This window comes from Sinocyclocheilus rhinocerous, unplaced genomic scaffold (assembly GCF_001515625.1).
Source record: "Sinocyclocheilus rhinocerous isolate Xijiao unplaced genomic scaffold, SAMN03320098_v1.1 scaffold516, whole genome shotgun sequence".
Classification (NCBI taxonomy): Eukaryota; Metazoa; Chordata; class Actinopteri; order Cypriniformes; family Cyprinidae; genus Sinocyclocheilus; species Sinocyclocheilus rhinocerous.
In genome coordinates, this window is record NW_015660501.1 from 273979 (window position 1) to 281058 (window position 7080).

Below are 7080 nucleotides of genomic sequence, written 5' to 3' on the forward strand. Positions count from 1 at the left end.
CTTATACTTAGAAAAAGTCTAAATATATTTTTAGCTATAATTGTGCTCCTAGAATCCGTGTTTTCATTGTTATACTGTAGGGGGCGCTAGTACACATTTTCTGTACAGAATTTACACTTACAAGTATACTACTAGTACACTGATATTTGTATACTTACTACATAAAGTATACTTAAAAATATACTTGAACTTTACTTATGTATACTTACTAAAATACACTTGAAGTATACTACTTTTTGGTAAGGGTAGCTATTTAGGTTTTCTTAGATTTTTCACTTCCTTTGGGTTTATCATGCTAATATGCTAATACTGGGTTTATCATGCTAATATTATCATGTGTTTGTTTGTGTGTGTGACTCAAAGGGAGTCTCTGTTTGAGCTCCATTAGTCTCAACCTCACCCTGACACTACTGCTCACATTAATACACACACATTCATGTTTATGTGATGCTGATTGCATCATTTGAGTCGAGAAGTGTCAGGCCCAAAAGTTCAATATTTATTGGAGCATTATGTGCTGATGTTCATACATTAGTATAATTGTTTAGTATGTAGGCAAGGTATCACATGTGGATTTGGGCGTATTTGATTGTGTATTTTCTCTTCACAGGTGATCTGCATTCTGATTGGCTGCTGGCTGGTTATGGAGCATCCTTATATCAAAAAGGTATTGATTTTTCAGATGGATTGACTCATGAGGCCTAAAGATACAGTTGCTGACCGTTAATAATGCTGAGAAATAGGTGAGGAATGTTCAAACATTATTAAAGACAAGTGAACAGACAATAATAAAATGAGAACAGATAAACAAATTACAAGCAATGGAACAATCGAACAAAGATACAAATGAAATAAACAGTGCTTTTGTGACAACACAGCCTGTTTGGGGCAGTGACGATTAAATTGACTGTCCCGAGCATCTTTCACGCTGACCCCGATTCAGTTTTGTCTTGGATGTTTCTCTTAAAATTAGGTTGTGTAATCTGATATTATAGAGGGATTCACAATATATCTCTGACCATGTCATTATGGGCCAATATTAACATTTTGGAAAGTATTTGTATTGTTTAGCCCAGTAATTCTCAACCAGGGAGCCTCAAGGTGATTTAAATGGTTTAAAATAGGACAGAACAAGCTTTAAAAAGGCAAAAACAGTCAAATATCAAGATATTTATCCACTCAACAACTTTTTTTTCTTTGAAGAACTCGAGTTCCCACGGTCTTAAAGGGGTCATATGATGCTGCTAAAAAGAACATTATTTTGTGTATTTGGTGTAATGAAATGTGGATATATGAGATTTATATATTATCTTTATTTATATAAACATTTATTTTTGTGACCTGGCAAACTCAAATGGAAATTAATTAAATCTTAAAATGCCATGGACATTTTTAGAATGAATATGAATTTTTCTAGATGTGCCAATCTGAAACATAAAATATTTTTTGGAGAAGTAATTTAAGTAAAAAATATTTAGAAAAATGTATGTTCTTAATCCTTAGCCATAAAATTACAATAATGTTATTGGATAATGTACAATATATTGAATTTATTCATGTGTTGTTCCAAAGATGTACTTTTTTTCCCCCTGTGGACCACAAAAGATATTTTGAATTTCTTTTTTTTTTTGCCTATACAGTAGGCTTGCCGCGATAGACGGTGCTGACGGTGATACCGGTGTTAAGCCGCAACACCGGTTACGTCACTTGCCCACCGCGGCACCGACCCCCACCGTCGTTTAGATTTTTTATTGTAATAAAAATCATTTAGTTCAGTAAAAGAACAGACACTACAATTAAAAACTGAACGGCACGCTGCTTTTACAAGCTATTTAAAAGCGAAGGAAAGCGAGGAAAAGAGGGAACGCCCCCGCCCCCACGGTGATACCGGTATTACCGGTGTTGTCACACGTCGATTAACCGGTGGGAAAATTTCCTCACCGTCACAACCCTACTATACAGTGAAAGTCAATGGGGTCCAATGTTGTTTGGACCACAACATTTTTCAAAGTATCTTCTTTTGTCTTCTTCAGAAGAAAGATATTTACAGTTTGGAGTTTGGAACAACATTTCAATTTGCTCTTTATCTAATGTCATTGTTGCCTTCAGGACACAATAGAGATATTAATGAGATCGCATACATGTTTTTTCTTTTTTCTATGGGATCAGCCGTAGTTCTGCAGGACCCAGGGGCTTTCTTGAACCCCAGTTGACGAAGCTACAGATTTAAAGCATTTGAGAGCATGAGATCTCTAATCCAGAGTGTAGCGAGTCTATAAAGGCTTCAGGTTCATCTGAGTGATTTATCATGCAGGAAATAATGTTATCACGGCACATTCCTCATGTAATATATGATCACACACACCTCCCATTGACCCAGGTGTGTGTGTGTGTATAAGTGAGTGACAGAGAGATTGCTCGTGTCTGCAGGGCTGATATTATCGCTTGCTGAAAAGAGAGATAGATCAAGAGGAAATTGAGCCATTTAAATCCCAGGAGCGCTTTATGATTAATGGCTCTCAGATATTAAACTGTCTCTCTCTGAAAAGATCTGGCAACCAGCCGAATAAAACACCACACACTCGTAAAAGGCAGTCATTTTTCCATTGTCCAAAAGCCAAATACCCTCTGCAATCCACCCACTACGGGTGGGCGGTATGACCCAAATCTTATATCATGTTATGAGTAATTTTATGTGACGGTAGCGGTCTGTATCAGTTTTTTTTGTTTTTATGTGTGGAAATAGTGGTTTATATATTAAATAACAATGTGGTATGTTTATTTCTGGATACTTTAGAAGCAAAAGCTCACTTGATTATTTTCTTTTATGTAAATGAAAAGACGATTATTTCTAAAAAGAATCTCAAGTCTCGCATTATATGACGAAACAAAAAAATAAAATATTATGCATTGTAAATGAGATAGTTCTGACAATAAATTTGAATTTGTATCAGTCACGTTTTAGGTTATGCGATCATTATATGCATTACCTGTGATCCGCACAGTTGAACTCTATAATAATACGTCACATTGAAACTAAACTGTGCTTTTCGTGTTTCTTTGATGTTCTCATGTGTAAATAATGTAAAGCAGTTCTGTCCACTCATAGCTGTCCAAATATGTCTTCTGTGGTATAAACAGTAAATTGAAATGACACATTTCTACTGTTGCGCTTAATATACTGTAAAACCTCCCGTCCCTACCACCCACAAACCCATTTTCGCTCTTTAAAGAGAGAGATGAAAGAGATGAAATCTAGAAATGACTAGCTTTTGTGATGCATGTGTTCCCGAGAGCATTTATTTCCTGATTTTGAGATTAGGTCAAGGTCAATTTATTTATATAGCACATTTAAAAACAACTAGTGTCTACCAAAGTGCTGTACATAAACAAATAATATAATTCCGACAGATATGATGGGGAAGCACCATTTAAAAATAAATAATAAAATCTTAAAATGGATCCTTTACTGCACCGGTAACCAGCGAAGAGATGCTAGGACCGGGGAAATACTTTCCCTTCTCCTAGTGCTAGTCAGTAACCTCGCGGCTGCGTCTGACCCAACTGCAAGTGATGCAACGATGAATGGTTGAGACCCATAAAGTGCATTGCAATAATCTAGTCTAGAAGAGATAAAGGCATGGATAACTGTCTCCAAATCCTTAAATGAGAGCATAGGGTTTAATTGGCTATTTGCCTTAATTGGAAAAGGCTGCTCTTCACCACAGCACTTATCTGTTTGCCAAAATTCAGATGTGTCAAAAATCATTTTTTTTAGCAAAGTTTTAGCAAAAGAATGAATATTTGATGACAAAAAAATCTAATTAGCAACTTTAACTAAAATAAATAAGTATATTTAATTAAATATGTATTTATAGTTAGTCAAATAGTACATATATATATATATATATATATATAACTTTTTATTTTTTGGGGAAAAATTAAGACTTGTATTCAGCAAAGACATTTAATTGATCGAAGTGACAGTAAAGGCATCTATAATGTTACGAAAGATTTAGCAGATTTCTATTTCAAATAAATGCTGTTTTTACATTATATTCATCCTAAGAGTCCTGAAATTTTTTTTATCATGGTTTCCACAAAAAATATGAAGCAGCACAACTGTTTTAAACATTGATAATAATCAGAAATGTTTTCTGAGCAGCAAATCAGCATATTAGAATGATTTCTGAAGGATCATGTGACACTGAAGACTGCAGTAATGATGCTGAAAAATCAGCTTTGATCACAGGAATAAATTACATTTTAAAATATATTCAAATGAAAACAGTTATTTTAAATTGAAATAATATTTCACAATATTAGTTTTTATTTTATTTTATTTTTTTTACAAATAAATGCAGCCTTTGTGAGTCTTAGTGATCATAAAAGACTTTGAAAAAGATTTTTAAAAAATCTCAAAGACCTCAGACTTTTGAATGGAAGTGTGTGTATTTAAAACCTTAGCATCATATCGGTGTGTTGAGTTTAACACAGGTAAACACCATTCACATTTGCTGCAGAAACTGTAATCTACTTATCACATGGGACATTACACAGATGCCCTGCTGTGCTCTTATATGTTCGTGATTGGCTATTAAGATTGATTTACCTCCTTTCCGGTTTGCCACACCCCCCACTCCAGTGCTCACGTCTGTGAAAGAGCTTATGCTAGTTGAGTTTCATTACTTCCTGTCTCAGTGGCTGGACTGGTGATCAATGCTGTATGTGTATGTGTGTGTCTGCTCATGTATGCAATTATAAACTTATAGACTGCTGACGGATAACCCTCACATAACCCATTTATCATGCATCCCTGAGCTGCTGTATCAGGGCCGGACTGGGACGCAATTTCAGGCCGGGAAATCTCACACTCATCCAGGCCACACAGAAAAAAAGGGGCCAAAATTTTACCTTTTGGGGTACAACAGCTTGACACCGTAGCAGTACACCGTACATATTACTACCTTAAAGGAGTAGTTCACTTCCAGAACAAAAAATTACAGATAATTAATGTACTCACCCTCTTGCCATCCAAGATGTTAATGTCTTTCTTTATTTAGTCGTAAAGAAATTGTTTTTTGAGGAAAACATTTCAGGATTTCTCTCCATATAATGGACTTCTATGGTGCCCCTGAGTTTGAACTTCCAAAATGCAGTTTAAATGCAGCTTCAAAGGGCTCTAAACGATCCCAGTCGAGGAAGAAGGGTCTTATCTAGCGAAACGATCAGTTATTTTCTAAAAAAAATTACAATTTATATACTTTTTAACCTCAAACGCTCATCTTGTCTAGCTCTGTGTGTTTTTTCCATTTCAAGACAGTTAGGGTAGGTCTAAAAACTCCGCTCGTCTTGTCTAGCTCTGCGTGAACTCTGTTTTTTCCGCTCATGACAGTTAGGGTATGTCGAAAAACTCCCATCTCATTTTCTCCTTCAACTTCAAAATCGTCCTAAATCGCTGTTTTGGCGTTTTTTTTTTTTTTTTGTAAAGGTCATTTGATCTTCTTTGCATGTTCACTTTGTAAACACTGGGTCGGTTCTTCTGCAGCGATGTAGGACGATTTATAGAAGTAGAAGTCCATTATATGGAGAGAAATCCTGAAATGTTTTGCTCAAAAAACATCATTTCTTTACGACTGAAGAAAGAAAGACATGAACATCTTGGATGACAAGGGGGTGAGTACATTATCTGTACATTTTTGTTCTGGAAGTGAACTACTTTAAGAGTAGTAATTCGTACTCTTAAGGTACTAATTTGTAGGCCTACCTATTAGGGGTAAAAAAGGAACAAATATGCCCTTTTAAGGGTCCTGTTCCAGTGACAAGCTGTTGTACCCCAAAAGGTGCAATTTTGGCCCCTTTATTTCCTTTATATAGCCTATACATCCACAACTGGAACTGTGTCCACCTTGTTGAAAACATTCACCTCATTTCAATTTGTTAGCAAAGAATGTTATTTATCTTAAAATGACTTAAATACCCTAGATTTAATAAACCTATATTTCATACAAATGTACACTACCAGTCAAAGGTTTTTGAACAGTAAGATTTTTTATGTTTTTTTAAAGAAGTCTCGTCTGCTCACCAAGCCTGCAGCAAGAGCAGTAATATTGTGAAATATTTTTACTATTTAAAATAACTGCTTTCAATTTGAATATACACCGGGAATTATCCCGCTGCTCCCGATGGCCAGTCCAGGCCTGGTTAAAGTCCCAGAGAAGGAAGTAGTGTGGTAGTTTGAGTCAAACCCAACCCTAAAACTGCACCTGAGCTGCAGATAAACTCTCACACAGCATCAACCGCACTTTCACACGTGTGCACATGCTCTCTGGAAATACAACTAGCCTTCATATCACCGGATCCCTTTTAAAAGCAACATCTGTTTTTTTCCCCCCCCGCACAGTGACTGGAAGACAGACATGGACAGGTAAGTGCTGCTGTTCTTTCAGTGAAGTTCATTGCATATACAAAAGCTTTAATAAGCAAGAAGTAAAACAATAATTCAAGCAAATTCCACTATTGATATTTGAGGTTATGAGATTACAGAAGACGGGGATATCAATACTTTGTTAAAACTTTTTGTTTAAAAAAATTCTGATAATTCTTCACTATCTAGCGTATTTACAGATGAAACTGACCTGCATTTGTAGCCCTGAACAGGTCAGTGATGTAGCTACATTTCACTGCTTCTTCTGGCCGCTTCCTCTCTTTCATCGAGTCCCGCGCATGGGTTCTGTTCGGAACACACGTGAGCTGATTCCTATAGCGCAGCGCTGCCAGTCAAGACTAACCGATTTATGATTTATTATCGATTTATTATTGAATGAAAAAATCGTAAATGATCACTTTGGTACATTGAGAAGGCATACATATAAAATATTAATAATAATAATAATAACTAAAAAAAAAACAGGGCAGCGGGCAAAATCAGCTGCCAGGCCACCGGGAATTCTCCACCCATGGACTATACCAAAAGCTTTGAGTCAGAATATAAAGCTTTTGGTATAGTCCATGGGTAATGTTACAAAAGCTTTTTATTTCAGATAAATGCTGATCTTTGGATCTTTCTATTCATCAAAG

General features: G+C 35.8%; 1 protein-coding gene across 1 annotated transcript in view; it reads left to right on the top strand.

Moving 5' to 3' along the window:
• Positions 1–606: 606 nt before the first annotated feature.
• LOC107725174 (bone morphogenetic protein receptor type-1B-like) overlaps positions 607–7080 on the top strand; it is a 69776-nt gene continuing 63302 nt past the window's right edge. Inside the window, exon 1 of the mRNA XM_016534346.1 lies at positions 607–667. The gene's annotated coding sequence lies outside the window, so the exon portion shown is untranslated. The remainder of the gene's footprint in view (positions 668–7080) is intronic.